Source organism: Callithrix jacchus, chromosome 18 (genome assembly GCF_049354715.1).
Source record: "Callithrix jacchus isolate 240 chromosome 18, calJac240_pri, whole genome shotgun sequence".
Lineage (NCBI taxonomy): Eukaryota > Metazoa > Chordata > Mammalia > Primates > Cebidae > Callithrix > Callithrix jacchus.
The window spans coordinates 28978043-29002816 of NC_133519.1; the positions used below are offsets into that span (position 1 = coordinate 28978043).

The window sequence follows — 24774 nt, forward strand, 5'->3', positions numbered from 1 at the left end:
TGTTGCAGCACTCTGCAATGCTTATTAAATTGAAGGCACAGGTATCTCCAGAGGAGGGTAACTATGATATTGCAAATAGAAGAACTGGTTGAATTACAAGGAGGGAGGGTCATTCCTAGATTCCTTCTTTCATCCCACATAGTCTCTGAACCAGTAGTCCCAAAGTGAGGTCTCTGGACAAGCAGCAATAGAAAGTTACAAATTCTCAGGCTTCACCCCTGACCTCCTGAATCAAAACTCTACAGATGATGTCACCAGCAGTGAGTCATGACTGTAAGTTGTCCAGGTTCTTTGTGTTTTGAACAAAGAATTGGGAGAAACACTCAGTAAAGCAAAGAAAGTATGAAGCAACAAAAGAATGAAAGCAGGGATTTACTGAAAATGAAAGTACACTCTACAGTGTGGGAGCAGAACCAAGCATTGGGTCAAGGGCCCAGATTCACATCTTCTTGGGTCCAGGTACCCACTAAAAGTTTCCAATTGGCCACTTCAAGCTCACCTCATGTAAATGAAATGGTATCCCACATTCAGTCTGATTGGTTGCAGAAAGCAACCATTCAGAGGCTGGAGTGAAGCTACAAACTTACAAACAAAGACTCCACCCTTGCTCAGCATGATTTGCTGTGGACAGCCAATTTCCCATTCTGCCCGGCAGAACAGGTCAAAGGGAGTAGACTCTGCTCCTTTTGTTACTTAGGCGTGCAAAGTTCCTTTTAATTCAGTTCTAGGAAGTCAGAGTGAAACAGCCTTAGGTTCCCTGCTTCCAGACCCTATTCTCCTGCCTCAGTGGGACCCAGCAACCTGTGTTTTACCAAGCCCTCCATGGGACTTTGGTACATATTAGAATTTGAGAATCACACCATTAGACTGGAGGTTTATTATCTGGAAAGTTTGAAGCAGAGAAAAAGTAGACTCAGAGACACCAAGAATAGCTGAAGGTATGAGTAATTTACTGAAAACAAATACAGCAAGTGAAAATCTACTTATTCCAAGTAATATATTTAGTCCCTAACCCCCAATTGAGCTCCAAAATGTTAGCATCTAGGGTTTCATTCCTTGGAGAGCGATTAATACATTGCTACCCAATGTTTGGCTCACAAACAGGCATTTATTATTGGTCTACAACAAGATATGGAATTTGTGCAAAAATGTAAGTCTACTACGTCACTAAGTGCGCTGTGTGGTATGGCTTACTTTTTTTAATTAGAGAACTTCTCTCTGAGGAAATTAACTAGCAATCTGAACTGTGTCTGATATTCTTACACACCCACTAGTTTTGAAAAGCTTCAAATGCACTAAGAATTAAATGAGCATTTTTATCTCTAACTCTTAACTATAAATGAACAGCCAAGAATCATCAGACATTTTAAAAAGTCTAATATGGAAGAAACCAAAATAAATGGTCAAAATGAACTTGAAAAAAACTGAGACAAGTAGGTAACAGAAAAAAAAATACAGTTAAATAAAACCGCATTCCTTAACATCTCCAAAGAGATAAAAGGAAAAATAGCATCCATATGCTAGATGATAAAGCTATTTTTATGGTGTTTTTTTTTTGGAGGCAGTCTTGCTCTGTTGTCCAGGCTGGAGTGCAGTGGCGTGATCTCTGTTCACTGCAACCTCCGCTTTCCAGGTTCTAGCAATTCTTCTGCCTCAGCCTCCCAAGTAGATGAGACTACAGGTATGCATCATCACACCCACCTAATTTTTGTATTTTTATTAGAGATGGGGTTTTACCATGTTGGTCAGACTGGTCTTGAACTTCTGACCTCAGGATATCCACCCATCTCAACCTCTCAAAGTGCTGGGATTATAAATGTGAACCACTGCACCCTTTTTTTTTTTTTTTGAGACAGACCCTTGTTCTGTTACCCAGGCTGGAGTGCAGTGGCACATTTTTGGCTCACTGAAGCCTTGACCTCCCAGGTTCAAGCGATTCTCCCACCCCAGGTGTGCACTGCCACGCCCAGCTAATATTTGTATTTTTAGTAGAGAAGGAATTTCACCATGTTGGCCAGGCTTGTGTCAAACTCCTGAGCTCAAGTGGTCCACCTGCCTCAGCCTCCAAAAGTGTTAAGATTATAGGCATGAGCCACCATGCCCGGCCAATAAAGCTATTTTGTTTTTAAATTATACTTTAAGTTCTGGGGTACATGTGCAGAATGTGCAGATTTGTTACACAGGTATACATGTGCCATGGTGGTTTGCTGCACCCATCAACCCATCATCTGCATTAGGTATTTCTCCTAATGCTATCCCTCCCTCTGCCTCCGACTCCCGCAGCAGGCCCTGGTGTATCATGTTCCCCTCCCTGTGTCCATGTGCTTTCATTGTTCAACGGTGCTCTACACATTCAGAGAAACTTCTCTAATAATAAACTATAGAAATTATCCCTGAAAGCATAGTCTTTTAAAAAGAACATTATGGCTGAGTGTGGTGGCTCACACTTGTAATCCCAGCACTTTGGGAGGCTGAGGCAGGCAAATTGCTTGAGTCCAGGAGTACGAGGCCAGCCTGGGCATCATAGTGAAACACTGTCTCTACAAATAATACAAAAAATTAGCTGGGTGTGGTGGCACTCTCCTGATGTCCCAGCTACTCAGGAGGCTGAGGTGGGAGGATCACCTGAACCCGGCAAGTCGAGGCTGCAGTGAGCTGTGATCATTCCACTGCATTCCAGCCTGGTTGACAAAGTGAGACCCTGTCTCAAAAAAAAGATACATAAGATATATTTTTATAAGATATATACTTACATATGATATGACATGTATATATTATCTATCATATACATGATATATATCATATATATTTAATAATTTTATAATGACATATCACATATATTATATCATATATAAATATGTCTATGATAGATAATATATGCACATCACATCTTATGTATTTTTATATATATATATTCTATTTCTCAGGAGAACCCTAATACACCAGATAAAAGGCTTGAAACAGTAATTGCTGGAAAATGGAGGGAGGGGACCATTTTGGGGGAGGGATGGGACCAGGAACTGCATTTTTTATTACAAGTCTTATCATCCTTTTTGGCTTTTAAAACTATGTACGTGCATTAATGTGATAAAAATTTAAAGTAAATTTAGAAAAAACAACAAACCCAAGATATTTTCTTTGTTAAAATCATAGTATATTAAAATGTGACCAACTCCTTTAAAACTAGTATAGTGAAATAAACAATAAAAACTTGTTTATTCCTGTCTTGTTCCATTTCAATGATTCCCAAGTTTCTTCTCTGTGCTCCAGGTTCCTCACTTTGTATTAAATGAAGATCATTTTACCATCTTCACAAGGAAGGAGGAAAAACTAATAAGAAATGGTTGATAGGTGTAAAGAGGCCTGAAAGGATAAGGAATCCAGGGCAAGTCTTTTTGGCTGAAAATTGTTAGAATGTGAGATACGACAAAGAATTATAGATTAAAGCTAGCAATAACTGAGCAGCAAGTGTTGTGCTGAGCCCTTTCTTTGCATTACATCATTTAAATCCTCACAATGATCCTATGAGTTAGGCTAGACTATTTCCCCCATTCTACTGATAGAAACCCTTTCAAAGGATGAGTGATGCGTCAAAGGAAGTGGCAAAGCCTGGATTTAAACTCAGATCTGTCTCACTTGAAAGTCTAAGCTCTTGGAAACTTCCAGTGTATTTGAGCAAAACCAAAATAACAATCTGGGGGATGGGGATAGGGAGGTAGGAGGAATCACTATGGCTGCTAGGTCTCCTGACACGAGTACAAGAGAAAACTACTCAATATTAATTGAAGCTGTAAAAGAATGATCCTGCTTCACTAAGGAATGCCACAGTAGATTGTCACATGAGCACCACTAGAATAAACTGAAGTATATGTACATTAATTCACCAAATATTCAGTAAATGTCCTCTAAGTTGGTCACGGTGTTAGGGAATAGTAATATAAATTCTTCTCTTCTATAATCTAATTCACTTAGATATGAGGAGTTTTTTTATTACATTTATTATTATTATACTTTAAGTTCTGGGATACACGTACAGAACATGCAGGTTTATTACGTAGGTATACCATGCTATGGTGGATTGCTGCACCCATCAACCCATCATCTATATTAAGTTTTTCTCCTATTGCTATCCCTCCCCTTGATATCCCTCCTGTAGACCCCCACCCCACAACAGGCCCCAGTGTATGCCATTCCCCTCCCTGTGCCCATGTGTTCTCATTGTTCAACTCCTACTTATGAGTGAGAACATGCGGGATTTGGTTTTCTGTTCTTATGTTAGTTTGCTGAGAATGATGGTTTCCAGCTTCATCCATATCCCTACAAAGGAAAGGAACTTATCCTTTTTTATGGTTGCATAGTATTCCATGGTGTATATGTACCACATTTTCTTTATCTGGTCTATCATTGATGGGCATTTGGGTTGGTTCCAAGTGTTTGCTATTGTGAACAGTGCTGCAATAAACATACGTGTGCATATGTCTTTATAGTAGAATGATTTATAATCCTTTGGGTATATACCCAGCAATGGGATTGGTTCTAGACCCTTGAGGAATCACCACACTGTCTTCAAAAATGGTTGAACTAATTTACACTCCCACCAACAGTGTAAAAGTGTTCCTATTTCTCCATATCCAGATATGAGTTTCTTGAAGAATTACTATAAAATTAGGGGCTTTTTACTATCCTGAGACATAATATCAATATTCAGTTTCTTAGAAGAAATTCATTCCTCCAGTAAAAATGTTATACTATGACTGTTTCAGCAGAGGGCACTAGGTAACCAAGACAGTTTTGAACGTCATGTGGCAAAATAGTTAATAAAAGTATCTTTTTGAACTTTATCTAAAAACAGAGTCATGATTTTTAAAAGCATATCAAATGTTCAAAACCGGAATAAGCCATAAACCAAAGAAAGGAGGTTTGAAATATGAATATTGACAAGATCGTTCAGGTCAATATCCTAGATGCTTACACAATCACAGATTTTTTTAATGTTCCGTTTATAAGATGATTTCCATTACTTATCTACAAGCCTCTATTAGTGCCACCAGGAAATGTCAGCTTATCACCTAGCACTTATGAGAGAGATGGCTTTAAGGTAGGGGAATAAATCCTGGGCCAGAAGCAAAAAGTCTAGAGTTTGAGAGGACTTCCCTTCACTCACATTGCCTTTTACTAATTCTGTGACCTGGAGCAAAATTCTTAATCCTTTAGAGGTGTTGCTTCCACACCTCTGAAACAGTGATAATGTCTCTCTTGCTTTTGAACGTGAAAATGTGTTGCAAATGTTGTAAATGCATAAGGTATTATTAACATATAAAAAGTCAAGCTGTTAGAAAAGAAATTCTAGAAACAAAATGCAATCCTACATAATTTCCTTTTGATTCCAGGCCTATAACAATTGGCTTTGGAATCTTCTGGTAGTAGTGTATATCTTATTAGTCCAAACAGATGAAAAGCAGCAATCTATAGTCACGATTTTAAGATTATAGTTTTCCAGCCTCTTAAGATTTTGCAAGTCCATTTTTTTTCTTCCTTGAGACAACATCTCACTTTGTCACCCAGGCTGTAGTACAGTGGCATAATCTCACCTCACTACAGTCTTGACCCACCAGGTTCAAGCAATCCTCCTCCTGCCTCAGCCCCCCAAGTAGCTGGAACTACAGTCTATGCCACCACTCCGGGCTAATTTTTGTATTTTTAGTAGAGATGGGGTTTTACCACGTTGGCCAGGCTGGTCTCGAACTCCTGAGCTCAAGTGATCCGCCTGCCTAGGCCTTCCAAAGTGCTGGGATTACAGGCATCAGCCACCACGTCCCGACTACAAGTCCCTTTTCCGTATCAAAGAAAAAATACAAATTAATTCATAAAGATTTGCAAAAAGATCTTTTCATCATGTGATCATCTACTGTCCTCAAACTGCCACTGGTTTGCGTAGACAGATTTCTCCCTTTTCAGGGAGAAGGCACATCTGGCTATATGCTTTTCATTTTCTTATACATACTCACATACACACTGTTTGTAGGCCTGACTAGAAGTATGGCCACCCATCATCACTTCCGAATTGCCTTTATGAGTAATGTTTCCATAAACCAATTAATAGGATATGATTATATGTTATGTGTGGGAAACTAAAGAACAAAAATATCAAATGTATAAGTGGGCACTAAACATTTAGTACATATGGACACAAGGGAAAAAAAGACACTGGGACCCACTGGAGGGTGAAGGGAGGGAGGAGGGAGAGTATGCCTTCTGATAATCATAGAACCAGCGGAAACCACTAGAACTACTTGGAGCTATTAGAAAATTAGCATTCTGCCGGTGAGGTGGCTCACACCTGTAATCTCAGCATTTTGGGAGGCCTGGGTGGGCAAACCACTTGAGCTCAGGAGTTCGAGACCAGCCTGGCCAACATAGCAAAACCCTGTCTCCACTAAAAATACAAAAATTTGCCGGGCATGGTGGCACATGCCTGTAGCCCCAGCTGCTAGGGAGGCTGAGCCAGGAGGATTGCTTGAACTTGGGAGGTGAAGGTTACAGTGAGCTGAGATCATGCCACTGCACTCCAGCCTAGGTGACAGAGCAAGACTCCGTCTCAAAAAAAAGGAAGAAAAAAGAAAAGGAAATAAAATTAGCATTCTATCTTATTACTCTTTTGTTTACAAAATCAAATATATTTTAACAGTTACTACATGTGAGACCCTGTGGGATATGCTAAACATGGTGGAGATTCATGTGAAGGGGGAGGGGCAGACAAAAAATGTGAGGAGTGAAGGAGAATAGTTGTGAGTTGTGAATATTTTGTAAAGGGAGTAAACAGGCTGAAATACTAAAGAACAGAGGAAAACGATCGTAGACAGGGTGTTCAGGAAGTCAGGTCAAGAAAAGATGCTGACATTTCAGCTGAAACCTGAGGAGAAGCAGCGTTTCAAGGATTCCAGCTCTCCCCACAGAGGCAATAAACAGCATGCCCAAAGGCTCTGAGAATAGAAAGAGCCTGATGTGCCTGAGGAACTGAAAACAAAACAGAACAAAAACCAGATGCTCAGAGAACAGCAAGCAAGGGGAAGAATGCCTTTAAAAACCAAGATGAAGTTGAGGTCAGATACCAGGTTTTGCGGGCTATGGTAGGAGTTTGGATTTCGTTCTTTTTTTTTTTTTTTTTTTTTTTTTTGAGACGGAGTTTCGCTCTTGTTACCCAGGCTGGAGTGCAATGGCGCAATCTAGGCTCACCGCAACCTCTGCCTCCTGGGTTCAGGCAATTCTCCTGCCTCAGCCTCCTGAGTAGCTGGGACTACAGGAACGCGCCACCATGCCCAGCTAATTTTTTGTATTTTTAGTTGAGACGGGGTTTCACCATGTTGACCAGGATGGTCTCGATCTCTTGACCTCATGATCCACCCGTTTCAGCCTCCCAAAGTGCTAGGATTACAGTGGATTTCGTTCTAAGGAAAATATAAAGTCACCGAAGAATTTTAAACAGAGAAATAACATCATTGGATTTGTATTTTAAGAAGATTCTTGCTACTTCGAGAAGAATGGGTTGGAAAGGAACAAGAATAGCAACAGGAAGATAAAAGTCTATTGCAATTGTCCCTGAGATAGGTGACAATGAACTCAATAAATGTGCTGATGGAGACGAAAAGTTGTTCATAAATTTCACATGTATTTTAAGAGATACTGATAGTTTTACTGGTTATTAGTAAAGTGTTTCAATGCGAAATATACATTGGAAAATAACTCAAAATATGATAATTTCATTTGACAGAATGAGTTCTGTTAACTTTTAATGATCTCAAAGCTATTATCAAGCACTTTAATCAATTCATTATATATTCATTAAATATCTTTGGAGTGTAGAGAAATGAAATTTGAGGCTGGACGTGGTAGCTCATGCCTGTAATCTCAGTACTTTGGGAGGTCGAGGCAGGCGGATCAGCTGAGATCAAGAGTTCAAGACCACCTAGGTCAACATGCCAAAAGCCTGTCTTCACAAAAAATACAAAAATTGGCTGGGCACGGTGGCTCACGCCTGTAATTCCAGCACTTTGGGAGGCTGAAGCGGGCAGATCACAAGGTCAGGAGATGGAGACCATCCTGGCTAACATGGTGAAACCCCATCTCTACTAAAACAAAAAACTAGCCGGGCATGGTGGCATGAGCCGGTAGTCCCCGCTACTCAGGAGGCTGAGGCAGGGGAAAGGTGGTGGCACGAGCCTGTAGTCCCAGCTACTCAGGAGGCTGAGGCAGGGTAGTGGCTTGAACCTCGGAGGCGGAGATTGCAGTGAGCCCAGATTGTGCCACTGCACTCCAGCCTGGCGACAGAGCAAGACTCCGTCTCAAAAAAAAAAAAAAAATGAGCCAGGTGTGATGGCAGGAGCCTGTACTCCCAGCTACTTGGAATGCTGAGGCAGGAGAATCGGTTGAACCCAGAAGGCAAAGGTTGCACTGAGCCAAGATTATGGCAGTACACTCCAGCCTGGGCGACAGAACAGACTTTGTCAAAAAGAAAGGAAGGGAAAGAGAAAGGGAAAGGGAAAGGGAGGAAAGGAAGGAAGGGAAGGAAGGGAGGAAGGAAATGAAATGTAAGAGAAATCCTTCTTTTTAAAAATGCTTATCAGTTTGGAAATCAAAACCTTCCTGAATAAACCAATTAGAAAATAACCTATTGTTTAACATAAAACTAAATTGTATGGAGTAGAAAATAAGCACTCAGAAAGGATAGAGATTAAAAAATAATTTGGACTATCAAGGAATTTTTATGGTCCCCAAATTGGACATTCTTCCTAGGCTTTTAGGGAGGGATGAAGTTTAGATAAACCAATAAGTTCAGGCAGGGAAAGGATTTTACTTTTGGGGTTTCCACTTATCTCAGAATAATTTATCCTTTTTCTCTCAGAACTGGCCCTCCCTCCACAGGAACGGGCACCAAGTAGACATCCAGTGCAGTCTAGTCAATCTTGCCACAGAGAAGTAATTGCACTGGATGCTTGGCCCAAATCAAGTCAAGCCAATCAAACTTTATATCTCAGGAATTCTGAATTGAGGTTCAAAATGGGGAGTTAGCTCCCTAAGCATGGCTGGAACCATACCACATAAAATTAGGAGCCACAGATGGGTAGAGAAGTGGGGAAAGCTAATCTGCAGAGAGAAAGAGTAAGAGAAAAAAAAAATCATGAATTATTGGTTCTAGAACCTACTAGATGCTTCCAGAGTCTGTTACTATATTCTTGTCCTTGAGTTCTGTGAGAAAACACCGCATCCTTAAAATCATTTCCCTTTTTGCTTAAATTACTTTGTGCCAGTTGCTGTTATTCAGAACCAATGTACCTTATACAAGCTCAGTGGTCATAAAAATAAGAATAAACATGAAGAACAGACAGGATTGACTGTAACAGACTATCATTCTATACACAAAATATTGAGGAAAAACATAAGGCTAGGCACCATCTTTAACAAGCATAAATTTTGTGTAGTATAATAAACAGTGTACCAGAATTACAACGACACCTCATGGATACTGATATCAAAGATTCTTCAGGCAAAGAACATAAATGACATTATCAGACAGGAAAAGTAGTCATGAATTAGGGACTCATACTTTCAGGTGGAAGTGTTAATTCTGAAGATTAATTTGGCAATATCTATTAAGATTCTTTTGGATATAGCACTTCTTTCAACAAACAAGGATTTCTCAAGTTCTTAGTATATATCAGGTGCATGTCTAGGTAGTGGAAATAAAATACCAAACAAGAAAGGTAAATTCTCTGCCCTGTAAAACTTACAGGGAGAGGGGGAAGAAATAATAAATTAATTCCAAAATTGCCTATAATTTCTAGGAATTTGACAAGGTAAACAATTGGATAAATATACACAGATGTAGGCACAAACATATTGACACATTACAATGTTACTTATAATTTTTTAAAATTGGGCTGGATATGGTAGCTCACACCTGTAATCCCATTACTTTGGGGGGCCAAGGTGAGCGGATCACCTGAGGTCAGGAGTTTGAGACCAGCCTGACCAACATGGAAAAACCCTGTCTCTACTAAAAATACAAAAAAATTAGCTGGGCCTGGTGGCACATGCCTGTGCCTGCAGAGGTTGTGGTGAGCCGAGATTGTGCCATTGCACTCCAGCCTGGGTAACAAGAGCGAAACTTTGTCTTAAAAAAAATTGGAGGCCAGGCACGGTGGCTCATGCCTGTAATTCCAGCATTTTAGGAGGCTGAGGTGAGTGAAATACCTGAGTTCAGGAGTGTGAGAACAGCCTGGCCAAGATGGTGAAACCCCGTCTCTACTAAAAATACAAAAATTAGCTGGGCATGGTGGTGGGCAACTGTAATCCCAGCTACTTGAAAGGCTGAGGCAGAAGAATAGTTTGAACCTGGAAGGTGGAGGTTTCAGTGAGCCAAGATCACACCATTGCACTCCAACCTGGACAACAAGAGCGAAACTCTGTCTCTAAATAAATAAATAAAATAATGGAAACAACCAGCCAGGCACTTTGGCTCACTCCTGTAATCCCAGCACTTTGAGAGACCGAGGTGGGCGGATCACCTGAGGTCAGTAGTTCAAAACCAGCCTGGCCAACATGGCGAAACCCCATCTCTATAAAAATACAAAAATTAATCAGGCATGGTGGCAGGAGCCTGTAATCCCAGCTTCTTGGGAGGCTGAGGCAGGAGAATTTCTTGAAACCTCGGAGGTGGAGGCTGCAGTGAGCCAAGATCATGCTACTGCACTCCAGTCTGGGTGACACCTCATCTCAAAAAAAAAAAAAAAAATGGAAACAACCTACGTGTCCAGTAATAAGGAATCGATTACATAAATTATGGTATATTCAAACAATGGTGTGCTAGGCTATAATTTAAAATATTTTAAAATAGTAATGGCTAATGTTCATTAAGTGCTTACTACGTGCAAGGTATTGTTCTGTGTTTTATATGCAGTAACTCATATAATTACTAATTTAATAAACACAAAAGTCCTATAGTAGGTATTTCATTATCATCTCCATTGTGTAGATAAGAAATCTATTGCATGGAGAGGCTAAGTAACTCACCCATAACTGTGTAGCTAATAAGTAGGAGAAGTAAGATTTTAATCCAGAGAAGAGTTTAACTTTAGAAACTGTGCTCTTAACTCCACCATTCCCTGAGAAACATTCCAATATGGAAAAATATCCAATATATATATATAGTTTTAAGTTAAAAATTCAATATATTAATCTAATTTCATACATAATTTAAAAAAAATAAATTACGTATGTACTTTTACCCAGAAGAAAGGGATTCCAAAATATTAATAAATTAATTTCCTTGAATAGTAGGATTACAAATTTCAATTCTCTTCTTGGTCTGTTTAATATTTCTGAAACTTTTTGTACTTAACATGGATTACTGAGTAAAGAGGGTATAATTTGTGCCAAGGCTTAAAGGACGAAGAGAAATTAAGTAAGAATTACAAGAAAAGTAAATGGGAGGCAGTTTCAAATTAGCTACCATAATCTCTACAGTGAATCAGAAAGCAGGAGAAAATCTACCTTCTAGAAGTTGCATCTTCCAAGATGTTTTTCAAAAAAATATTTGATGACTGACATTTAGGGCATTTTGTCATGTTTACAAAATGAAAGTGATACCATGAGAAAGAGGGTGACATGTCCACCAAAATTAATATGGAGCCAGAAAGAGGAAAAAAATTCTGATAATCCAGCCACTTGTCTACATTGCTAATATTGGGAAAATGTCTTTTCCAGGTTTTTGAGAGTCTCTTTGTTGAAGAAAAGCATTAGGATGCTCAGGAATTGCAGAATAAGTAAACAATTATATACAACTCAAGACAGGTATGATAAAGTGTTATGGTGATATCAAACATATTTTAAACAATTACAAAGACGGGAAGGACGACTTCTAGGAAGGTCAATAGAACTTAGCTATGAAGAATAGTAGAAATTCAACAGACAAAAAGGGAAGCAAAGACTGCATTCTAAGTACTATAGCAGGTGTGGAGGCAGAAAACCACGGGATGTATTAATGTTGATGCCACACAGAGTGTTTTGAATTCTAGGCACACTGCCAGGAATGTATGCCCTAAGTTTTTATCTTCTACTCAGTGCTAAGAAGCTGAGAAATAGGCCAGCATCCTCTAGGCAGGGGATGTGAAAGGCTTTAGGATGTCTTTTCAGGACTATCTGAGTTGTTCAAGATCTTTCACTTGAAGATAACAGCATTGGAAGTTCCTTAGCATAGTGGCCAAAGCAGCTTACTCTACAGTAAATTTCATAGTTGACAAGCCATACTCATGGGCTCACAGCTTCCTATCTGCCTTTTAGTAGTTTGAAACAGATGAGCGAAGAGTGCAGTTATCTAAGGAAAGCCTCTAACAAATATGTAAAAGTGGAGGAAATAAAGACTCTGGAGAGAATACTCCCTAAAGAAAACCCTCATTAAATATCCTCAGAGATGCCAGGAATGTTGACTCATGCCTGTAATCCCAGCACTTTGTGAGGTTGAGGTGGGTGGATCACTTAAAGTTGGGAATTTGAGACCAGCCTGGACAACATGGTGAAACCCCTTCTCTGCTGAAAATACAAAAATTAGCTGGATGCAGTGACACTCACCTGTCATCCCAGCTACTCAGAAGGCTGAGAAAGGCGAATCACTTGAACCTGGGAGACAGAAGTTGCAGTGAGCCAGGATCATGCCACTGCACTCCAGTCTGAGCGACAGAGCAAAACTCTATCTCAAAAGAAAACAAATAAACAAATATCCTCAGAGAACTAAGAGAAAATACTGCACCCATAAAACAGACCATGATGCCACACAACAGGAACATTTATGATACAAATAAACCAAACCAAACCAAACAATCATCTCTTATAAATTAAACTCTGAGAGCCCACATGAAAAATTTAATATCTGGAAGATAATGTTGAGAAAAAATAAGTAAAGCTAGAAATGAAGGATGAAAAAGTGGGTAGAGATTAGAGGACTTATTAAGACAAACCAACATTCAAATAATTAAAATTCCAGAAGCAAGAACAGAACAATGAAAGGGAGAAAATAGTTACTGAACATATTCGAATTAAATTGAAAAATACGAGTTTCCATACTGAATGGTTTATATAGTGTATAGCACAATAGATTTTAAAAAATAGGCTCAAAGTCACATCATGAAATTTCAGAAACCTGAGGACAATAGAAAATTTTATAAGCATCCAAAAGTAAAAATAGGACATACAATATAAATCAAATTAGAATAAACTTAGACTTCTGTGGTAGGCAGAATTCTAAGACAGGCTGCAAGAGTCCCCACCCCCATATACATGCCTCTGGAATGTATAGAATGATGTTTACATGCCTATGGAATGTATACATGCCTCTGGAATGTATAGAATCTAAGAATGATGGATTTCACGATCGTAATTAAGTTGTTATCATGGCACAGCTGACTTTGAGAAAGGCTTGACCTATGAGGTGCTGAGGGGACTCTTCCTCTCTGGAGAGGAGATTCTCCATAGCTGGCTCTGAAGATGGGTGGCCACAGTGCAAAGAATGCAGAGGCCTGTAGGATCTGAGAGTGGCCCCTGGCTGATAGCCCTCAAGAAAATGCTGATCTTGGTCTTACAACCACAAAGCAGAGAATTCTGCCAACACCCTGAGTGAGCCTGGATACAAATTTTTCCCCAGAGTCTCCAGACAAGAACTGAATCCAGCTAACACCTTAATTTCAGCCTTCGGATACCCTGAACAGAGAATCCAGTCATGCTCTGCTCAGATTTCTGACCTATGGAACTGTAAACTAATACATGGGTACTTTTTTAAGCTGCTAAATTTGTGGTGATTTATTAACAGCAATAGAAAATGAATACAGCTTCTCAACGGCAACAACAGAAGCTGGACAACAATCCCGACACTCAAAATTCTGAAGAAAAGTTGTGCATTTTTAAATACAAATATTTACTTTTAATTTTTGTGGGTACACAGTGGTGTATATATTTATGGGATACATGAGATATTTTGATTCAGACATACAATGCATAATAATCACATCAGGGTAAATAGAATATCCGTTACCTCAAGGATTTATCCTTTTTTTGTGTTAAAAACAACCCAATTTCACTCTTGTAGTCACCTTAAATTGTAAAACAAATTACTGTTAACTATAGTTACCTTGTTGTGCTATCAAATACTTATTTATGTATTCTATTTTTTGTTCCATTAACCATCCCCCTCCCCCACTACCCTTCTATCCTCTGGTAACTACCACTCTCGTATCTCCATAAGTTCAGTTGATTTAACTTTTAGCTCCCACAAATGAGAACATGCAAAGTTTGTCTGTCTGTGCCTGGCTTATTTCACTAAACATGGTGACCCCCAGGTCCATCCATATTGTTGCAAATGATAGGATCGCATTCTTTTTTATGGCTGCACAGCACTCCATTGTGTACATGTAACATACTTTCTTTATCCATTCACCTGTTGATGGACACTTAGGTTGCTTCCAAATCTCGGCTATTGTGAATGGTGCTACCACACACATGGGAGTGTGGATATCTCTTTGATACACTCATTTCCTTTCTTTGGATTAATATCTAGCAGTGGGATTGCTGAATCACATGGTAGCTCAATTTTTAGTTTTTTGAGGAACTTCCAAACGATTCTCCATGGTGACTGCACTAATTTACATTCCCAGCAACAGTGTACCAGGGTTCCCTTTTTCCCACATCCTTGCCAGCATTTGTTATTTCCCGTCTTTTAAATATAAGCCATTTTAATTGAGCTGAGATGATATCTTGCTGGAGCTGTGATCTGCATTTCTCTGCTGATCAGTGATGGTAAACACCTTTTCATATGCCTCTTTGCCATTTGTATGTCTTCTTCTTATTATTTTTTTTTTAATAATGGTGTTGTATGATACTGCCTCATATCTGACAGCCTATAATGTCTGGTTTTCTCACTCTTTTTTTTTTTTCTTTTGAGGCAGAATCTCACTCTGTCACCCAGCCTGGAGTGCAGTGGCACAATGTTGGCTCACTGCAGCCACCACCTCACAGGTTCAAGCAATTTTTGTGCCTCAGCCTCCTGAGTAGCTGGGATTACAGGTAGGTGCCACCATGCCTAGCTAATTTTTGTATTTTTAGTAGAGACAGGGTTTCGCCATGTTAGCCAGGCTGATCTGGAACTCCTGACCTCAAGTGATCTGCCCACCTCAGCCTTCCAAAGTGCTGGAATTATAGGCATGAGCCACCACATCCAGCCCATTTGTATGTCTTCTTGTGAGAAATGTCTATTCAAATATTCTGTGCATTTTTATCAGATTATTAGATTTTTTTGGGTAGTTGTTTGAGCTTCTTATGTATTTTGATTATTAATCCCTTGTCAGATGAGTAGTTTGCAGATATTTGCTCCCATTCTGTGAGTTGTCTCTTTTGTTGATTGTTTTCTTTGCTGCGCAGAAGCTTTTTAACTTAATGTGATCCCATTTGTCCAAATTTTCTTTGGTTGCCTGTGCTTTTGGGGTATTACTCAAGAAATCTTTGCCCAGTCCAATATCCTAGAGTGTTTACCCAATGTTTTCTTTTAGAAAAGTTATTTCTGACCCAGAATTATATATCTGATCAAACTACCGATTAGCTGTGAGAGTAAATTAAGGAAACTTTCATACATACAAGGTCTCAAAAAATATACCTCTCATGTACTCTTTCTACTGATGCGTGCTTCACCCAAATTAGGTGGAAACATAAAACAGGAAAGAGAAACATGCTGTATAAAAGTACTGTGAGGAGACCGGGCACAGTGGCTGATGCCTGTAATTCCAGCACTTTGGGAGGCTGAGGCAGGTGGATCACCTGAACTCTGGAGTTTGAGATCAGCCTGGGCAACATGGTGAAACCCTGTATCTACTAAAAATACAAAGCCAAGCATGGTGGCAGGCGCCTGTAATCCCAGCTACTCGGGAGGCCGAGGCAGGAGAATCGCTTGAACCCAGGAGGCAGAGGTTGCAGTGAGCTGAGATTGTGCCACTGCACTCCAGCCTGAGCAACAGAGGGCTCAAAAAAAAAAAAAAAAGAAAGAAAAAAAGAGGGAGATAGTGAAAGGGATCTCTATAATTTAATCAAATGCAAATAGCTTTCTTGGGAGGAAAACAGACAACCCTCTGATCATAATAATGTGTTTTCATGTTAGTATCCATTTTAAAAGCAAAGACATTTTTCTTTTATGTGTCAAACAATGAAGCATTGTTGTAATTTTATTTTTTTAATTATTGTTATTATTTTCCCCCCATCCTAATTATTATTTTTTAACGAGACACAGCCTTTCTCTGTTGCCAAGACTAGCACAATCATGGCTTACTGCAGCCTCAACCTCCTGGGCTCAAGCCATCTTCCCACCTCAGCCTCCAGAGTAGCTGGGACTACAGGGGCATGTCATGATACCTGGCTAATTTTTTCCTATTTTTTGTAGAGATGAGGTCTCACTGTGTTGCCCAGGCTGGACTCAAACTCTGGGGCTCAAGAGATCTTCTTACTTCAGCCTCCTAAAATGCTGGTGTTGCAGACATAAGCCACTGCACCCAGCCTGTTATAAATTTCTGAGCAGAAGAGACTCATTCATGATAGCAAGTGGGAATGGAAAGGAGTAGATTAAAAATATTTTTTTTGGAATATCAGATTCAATAGTACCCGGTGATTGATTGCTAGATGGATGGAAAGAGTGATAACATGGGTGTGAAGAAGGAGGGAAGAGTTAATGATGGTTCCCAGGTTTCTGCCTTGGAATACTTGGGTGGATGGTGGTATCCTTTTCTGAAATAAGAGAAATAGAATTGGAAAGACAGGAAAGAATGCAAGCCGGATTTGAGACATCATCAAATAAAGCAGCTATGGGACATTCAGGCAGAGAAGACGGGTGGCAACTAGATATGGAAGAGTTCATAAGGGATTTGGGGTGGAAAAAGGGAATGTAACAACATGAATAAGACAATGAGGGGAGAAGGAGAAGGAGAATTCTTCCCTAGGGACAGACCTGCTTTGATTAAACCCATTTAGAGAGACTAGCCTTCAAAAAAGTCAGGGGAAGGCTGACAATGATAATTTAGGGAAGTCAAAATGTGCTAAATTACTCTAAGAGGAGGGTGTATGAAGGATTAGGAGAAAGTGAGAGACTAGCTGGTAGCATTTTGGGAAGAGGACAAAAAGTGTTTTGTGGTGTGCCTTGTACATTTTTCACTGTTTTCTTTCTAGAAAATCTTTAGTAAAAATTGGCTCTTCTCAGTATTTTGTGGAGCAGAGTTGTGGGTGGGAAGTAGGGGAAATGTGACAAAAAGATAAATTGTGACTTCAGGTTTTCACAGGAAGAAGTCTGACATGATCCAGGGAAGGATGATGGCAACATGACCATAGGCATAGCCAGCACAGTGTTAGGGAAACATTTGCACGTGTCTCTCATAAAGACCAAAACAGAACAGCACCTAAAGAGGTCACTGTGGTAGGAGCTGATCATAACCCAGAAAGACACAATCCGGAACACCATAATCCTGAATGCTGAAATCTCATAAGAGTAAAATTATGAAAATATCATTCTGGAAACATAATTTTAAAAATTCTAGGCCGGGCACAGTGGCTAATGCCTGTAATCCCAGTGCTCCTATAATCCTCGGAAGCCAAGGCAGGTGGATCACGAGGTCAAGAAATCGAGACCATCCTGGCCAACATGGTGAAACTCCATCTCTACTAAAAATACAAAAATTAGCCAGGTGTGGTGGCGCGTGCCTGTAGTCCCAGCTACTTGGGAGGCTGAGGTGGAAGAATCGCTTGAACCCAGGAGGCGGAGGTTGCAGTGAGCCGAGATTGTGCCACTGCACTCCAGCCTGGTGACAGAGTAAGACTCTGTCTCAAAAAAAATTTTTTTTAAGATATTTATTTACATTTTTAAAAGGAGAATTATTATAGAAACATAAAAACACAACAGAAGTAGGCCAGGAGTGGTGGCTCACCCCAGTAATCCCAGTATTTACAGCTGAGGCAGGTGGATCACTTAAGCCCAGAAGGTCTAGCCCAGCCTAAGCAATGTAGCAAAACCCCGTTTCTACTAAAAATATGAAAAATTAGCCAGGTGTGGTAGCATCTATAGTCCCAACTACCTGGGAGGCTGAAGTGGGAGGCTTGAGCCTGGGAGATGGAGGTTGTAGTGAGCTATGATCACTGCACTCCAACCTGGGCGACAGAGTGAGGTCCTGCCTCAAGCAACAATGACAACAACAACAAACAGAACACTTTATAGACCACTTTACACAATAGCAAAGGCATTAAGATACATATTTTTGCAAGCATAAACATTCAGATATTCTAACAGTCACATGGGTGCAACATTTATCCATATTTATTAAGAACTATGGCCAGGTGTGGTGGCTCATGCCTGTAATCCCAGACGTTTAAGAGGCTGAGGCAGGCGGTTCATCTGAGGTCAGGAGTTTGAGACCAGCCTGGCCAACACAGAGAAACCCTGTCTCTACTAAAAATACAACAATTAGCTGAGCGTGGTGGTACATACCTGTAGTCGCAGCTACTCAGGAGGCTGAGGCAGGAGAATTGCTTGAGCCCAGGAAGTGGAGGTTGCAGTGAACAGAGACTGCGATGCTGCATTCCAGCCTTGGTGATGGAGCGAGAATCTGTCTTGAAATAAAAAACAAAAAAGAAAGAAATACCTTATATAACTTCAATAATCTGATATCTCGTGACAGGCAACCCAAGTCTTTTAATCAGGTTGATCAAAAACCATGATGGGTCACCAACACATATACAGTCATCCAAAGAGATGAACTCTTGAGAAATTTTATCTTCCACTAAGGCAAATGCACAAAAGGGACATCTCTTCACTTTTTGAAGACATTTCAATGTTTTTATGTACATGCACAACGCTTATACACGAACACACCTTTGTGGAGACAAATTTGCAAAAAAATGCCTGAAAAGAATTAGAACTCTGAAAATCTTTACATAATTTATACCTCCAGTATTGGAAATGATGCAAAGATGAGATACATAGCATAGAGACTTCTAGAAAACAATGCTGGCAATTTTAAATAGCAGGAAAAAAACTAAACTAAACCAAAAGCCACAAAAGAAAATCTGACATACAAAAGAGTATATTCCAGAAATAGACCATGGGTAATTGCACAGAGGTAGTCCATAAGAGCTGATCAACTTTAACAATCATTAACTATGTTTTCAAGTCTTACATCTCAATGAATATCTGCTTTTTTTTTCCTTTAGGACATGAGTCTCCTTGAAAAATATGTTTACATTCATTTTCTATGTGACATTGCTCTTTTTAAAAGTCTTCTATGATTCTCTATATATAGACATGAACATTCCCTATTAATTTTTCCCATGCCATGCTTCTATGTTGTTTTGGGCATATGGAAATCCATTTCACATGTACTCATATACAGACCACGGATTTGGTGGAAACAATACTGGTGATCAAACAGCAGTATCAGACCAGCGCAGTGGCTCACATCTGTAATCCCAGCATTTTAGGAGGCCGAAGCAGGTGGATCACTTGAGGTCAGGAGTTCAAAACCAGCCTGGCCAACATGGCGAAACCCCATCTCTACTAAAAATACAAAAATTAGCCAGGTGTGGTGGTGCACGCCTGTAATCTCAGCTATTCAGAAGGCTGAGACAAGAGAATTGCTTAAACTGAAGAGGCAAAGACTACCGTCTTTGAGCTGAGATCGTGCCACTGCACTCCAGCCTGAGTAACAGAATGAGACTCTGTCTCAAAACAAAAAACAAAAACAACTCTAGCAATACCGTTGAGCATCTTCTCGTCCTACCATGTACGTAATTATTTTAACTAGTCAGTAGCTTCGCTGGCTTCCTCAGGCAAATGTGACTTTAATTTATCAAAAGCTCCTGGAATGTCATCATCTGGAAGGAATGCCAATGCAGGCAAATGACATAATTTTTTAACTAAGGTTTTTATTGTTGCCTGATTGCCTGGCTAATCCACTCATCTGAATTTTCCACCAAATGCATTGGGCTAAATGGAAAAAACGAACTTTATTAGCAATACCTTGAAATTTACTTTTAGAAGGCTTGATCATTCCTAATTCCAAATCTATTATTATGGTTTGAGGATTCAGTTGAAATCTATTTTCTTCTATAAAGTCCACCAAATCTACAAATGCAGTTTTATAAAGTGCCTCACTTTTTCTAATCATTAATAATAAACAAGCAAATAAATTCTAGAGCTTTTGGATTTAACAGGGGCATAAATTGTATATAATTCATTAAAAAAGAAAAAAACAGTGGGGACAGTTCCAAAAGTGCCATCCATTAGCCAAAGTGAAGCATGTGTGGATTTTTTGGTTAGATTTACTGGAAAATATAAGAAGCTTGTCTTCTTCAACAGTCAACTCCCAAATTTAGGATGGTTCGCCATTCAGTATCAGCAAGTATCTTTGATTCAGAAGGTCATGAGCTTGTAGAATTATTTTTATTCTCTCACAAAGGACATTCTTTAAGGGCAAGAATGTGTGCTATGTGTGAAGGAGCAGAAGTCATATAAGATAGAATAATTAACTTGGCAGGGGAGATTTATTGGAATTTTTACCTGTTTTGACTTCTTCTGTAATCTTTAAAATATCCACTGCACTTGTATTTAAAGACTGGCTGTGGTCTACAGGGCTTTTTTGTTTGTTTTTTTGTTTTTGAGATGGAGTCTTGCTCTGTTACCCAGGCTTGTGTGTAGTGGCACCACCTCAAGCTCACTGCAACTTCCGCCTTCCAGGTTCAAATGATTCTCCTGCCTCAGCCTCTCAAGTAGCTGGAACTACAGGAAGGCGCCACCACATCCAGCTAATTTTTTTCTATTTTTAGTAGAGATGGAGTTTCACCATGTTGGTCAGATAGTCTCGAACTCCTGACCTCAAATGATCCACCTGCCTCGGCCTCCCAAAGTGCTGGGATTACAGGCATGAGCCACTGCACCTGGCCTACACATTTTTAAAGTATATGCTGTCCATTTGAAACTGTGGTTATTGTTCAGCCATTGCAATTAAGTGATTTTCTGCTTTCACAGCATCAATAATAATTAGCTTTTAGCCTGGAGCAGTGGCTCACGCCTGTAATCCCAGCATTTTGGGAGGCTGAGGCGGGTGGATCATGAGGTCAAGAGATGGAGACCATCCTGGTCAACATGGTGAAACCCCGTCTCTACGAAAAATACAAAAATTAGCTGGGCATGGTGGCACATGCCTGTAATCCCAGCTACTCAGGGGGCTGAGGCAGGAGAATTGCCTGAACCCAGGAGGCGGAGGTTGCGGTGAGCCGAGATCGCAGCCTGGGTAACGAGAGAAACTCCGTCTCAAAAAAAAAAAAAAAAAGATTAGCTTTTAGACATTTATATTTCATCATGAAGCAAACTCATACTATTATCACAGCCTTTTTATAAGGGAACAATTTCACAGATCTCTTCCTTTATGTTGTGAGAAAGTCAGTAGGGAGGAATGATATTCAGTCTCCCCAGTACTGAGTCTGTATTAGTCAGGGGTCTCCAGAGAGAGAGAACCAATAGGATATGTGTATAGATATATGAGAGAGTATTAGGGGAATTGACCCATGCAACTATGGAGGCTGAGAAGTCCCACGACAGGCCCTCTGTAAGCTGGAGACCCTGGGATGCCATTAGCATGGCTCGGACCAAGTCTGAAGGCCTCAGAACCAGAGAAGCCAAGGGTGTAACTCTCAGTCTGAGGCCAAAAGCTTCAGGATCCGGGGGTCTTGATAGTGTAAATCTGGAGCCCAAAGGCTGGTGAGCCTGGGGTTCTGATGTTCAAGGTAGCAGAAAAAAAAAGCCTGTCCCAGTTCTCAGAGAGAGACCAATTCACCTTCTGTGTTTGTTCTCTCCAGCCCTCGGAGGATTGGACGGCGCCCACCAACACTGAAGGCAGATCTTTCCCACTGAATCCACTCCGACTCACATTCCAGTCACCTCTGGAAACACCCTTCCAGACACACCCAAAATAATGCTTTACCAGGTTTCCAGGTATTCCTTCATCCAGTCAAGTTGGCACCTACAATTAAGTCCAAAAGTTCACCCCTTGTCAACTTGGAACCCATACAAATGTCCTTAAATATATTTAATTTCCAAATAAAATATAAATATATTTAATCTCCTTAAATATATTTAATTTCCAAATAACAGACTGGGCGAGGTGGCTCACGCCTGTGATTCTAGCACTTTGGGAGGCCAAGGTGGGGGCATTGCTTGAGCTCAGGAGTTCGAGACCAGCCTGGGCAACATGGTGAAACTCTGTCTCTACAAAAAATACAAAAATTAGCCAGGCGTGGTGGCATGTGCCTGTAGTCCCAGCTACTCAGGAGGCTGGAGGTGGGAGAATTGCTTGAGCTGGGGAAGCTGAGGTAGCAGTGAGCTGAGATCGCACCACTGTACTCCAGCCCAGGTGACAGAGCAAGACTTGTCTCAAAACAAACAAACAACAAACAAATACATGAAATTGCTATCAAAATACCAATGACATTCTTCACAGAAATAGAAAAAAAAAATCTTAAAATGTATGTGGAACCACAAAAGACCCTGAATAGCCAAAGCAATCCTGAGCAAAGAAGAACGAAGCTGGAGGCACCACATTACCTTGGCTGCAAAATTTACTACAAAGCTATAGAAACCAAATCAGTGTTGGAGTGGCATAAAACCAGACACATGGACCAATGGAACATAATAGAGAACCCAAATATAAATCCATGCATTTACAGGCAACTCTTTGACAAAAGCACCAAGAATATAGAATGGAGGAAGGACAGTCTCTCCAATAAATGGTGCTGGGAAAACTAGATAACCATACTCAGATGACTGAAACTAGACCCCTGCCTCTTATCATATAAAAAATCAAATCAAAATGAATCAAAGACCTAAATGTAAGACCTGAAACTATGAAACTGCTAGAAGGAAACATGGGGAAAAACTCCAGGACATTTGTCTGGGTGAAAAAAAATTTTTTTTTGAGATAGAGTCTCACTCTGTCACCCAGGCTGGAGTACAGAGGCTCGATCTTGGCTCACTGCAACTCCACCTCCCAGGTTCAAGCAATTCTCCCTGCCTCAGCCTCCCAAGTAGCTAGGATTACAGGCACCTGCCACCATGCCCGGCTAATTTTTGTACTTGTAGTAAAGATGGGGTTTTACCATGTTGGCTAGGCTGGCCTCAAAGTCCTGACCTCAGTTGATCCACCTGCCTTGGCCTCCCAAAGTTCTGGGATTATAGGTGTGAGCAAGTGCATATAGCCAGAGCAAAGATTTTTTGGCAAAGTGAGCAAGTGCATATAGCCAGAGCAAAGATTTTTCGAGCAAAGACCTCGAAAGCACAGGCACCCAAAGCAAATATAGATAAATGGGATTGCATCAAGTTTAAAAGCTTCTGCACAGCAAAGGAAACAATAAATACAGTGGAGAGATAGCCTACAGAATGGGAGAAAATATTTGCAAACTACCCATCTGACAATGATCTAATAACCAGAATATATAAGGAGCTTTAATAACTCAATAGCAAAAGAAGAAATAATCTGATTAAAAAGTGTTTAAAAGATCTGAATAGGGTGGCCGGGTGCAGTGAGGGGCTCATGCCCATAATCCCAGCACTTTGGGAGGCCCAGGCGGATGGATCACCTGAGGTCAGGAGTGTGAGAACAGTCTGACCAACATGGAGAAACTCTGTCTCTACTAAAAACACAAAATTAGCCAGAGGTGGTGGCCCATGCCCATAATCCCAGCTACTCAGGAGGCTGAGGCAGGAGAATCGCTTGAATCTGGGAGGTGGAGGCTGCAGTGAGCTGAGATCACACCATTGCACTCCAGCCTGGGCAACAAGATCCAAACTCTGTCTCAAAAAAAAAAAAAAGATCTGAATAGGTCAGGTGTGGTGACTCACACCTGTAATCCCAGCACTTTGAGAAGACAAGTCGGGCAGATTGCTTGAGGTCAGGAGGACAAGTGCAGTGTGACCAATATGGTAAAACCCTGTCTCTACCAAAAAAAAAGTACAAAAATTAGCCAGGTGTGGTGGTGAACCCCCCAACTTCTTTTGAGAGGCTGAGGTGGGAAAACCCCTTGAACCCAGGAGGTGGAGGTTGCAGTAAACTGATATCGTGCCACTGCACTCCAGCCTGAGCAAGAGAGTGAAAACTTGTCTCAAAGAGAATCAAAAATAAAAAATAAAAATCTGAATAGACATTTCTCAAAAAAAGACATACAAACAGCTAACAGGTATATGAAAAAATGCTGTACATGATTAATCATCAGAGAAATGCAAATCAAAACTTCAATGAGACATCATCTCATCCCAATTAAAATGGTTTCTATCAAAAAGACAGGCAGCGGGGAAAGGTGGCTCACACCTGTAATCCCAGAACTTTGGGAGGCTGAGATGCGTAGATCACCTGAGGTCAGGAATTAAAAAAAAAAAAAAAAAAAGAAACCATCGTACACTGTTGGTGGGAATATAAATTAGTACCATCACCATGGAGAATAGCATCGAGTTTCCTCAACAAAACTTAAATTAGAATTACAATAAGATCCAGCAATTCCACTACTCAGTATATATATCCAAAAGAAAGGAAATCAACATATGGAAACCATATCTGCACTCCCACGCTTATTGCAGCACTATTTACAATAGCCAAACATGGTATCACCTAAGTGTCATCAATAGATGAATAAAGAAAATGTGATATATATATA

At 40.3% G+C, this 24774-nt stretch overlaps 1 long non-coding RNA gene across 1 annotated transcript in view; it reads right to left on the bottom strand.

Moving 5' to 3' along the window:
* Window positions 1-18683, bottom strand: part of LOC144580257 (uncharacterized) — a 54724-nt gene extending 36041 nt beyond the window's left edge. Inside the window, exon 1 of the long non-coding RNA XR_013529504.1 lies at window positions 18563-18683. This is a non-coding gene — a long non-coding RNA (uncharacterized LOC144580257). The remainder of the gene's footprint in view (window positions 1-18562) is intronic.
* Between the last annotated feature and the right edge of the window lie 6091 nt (window positions 18684-24774).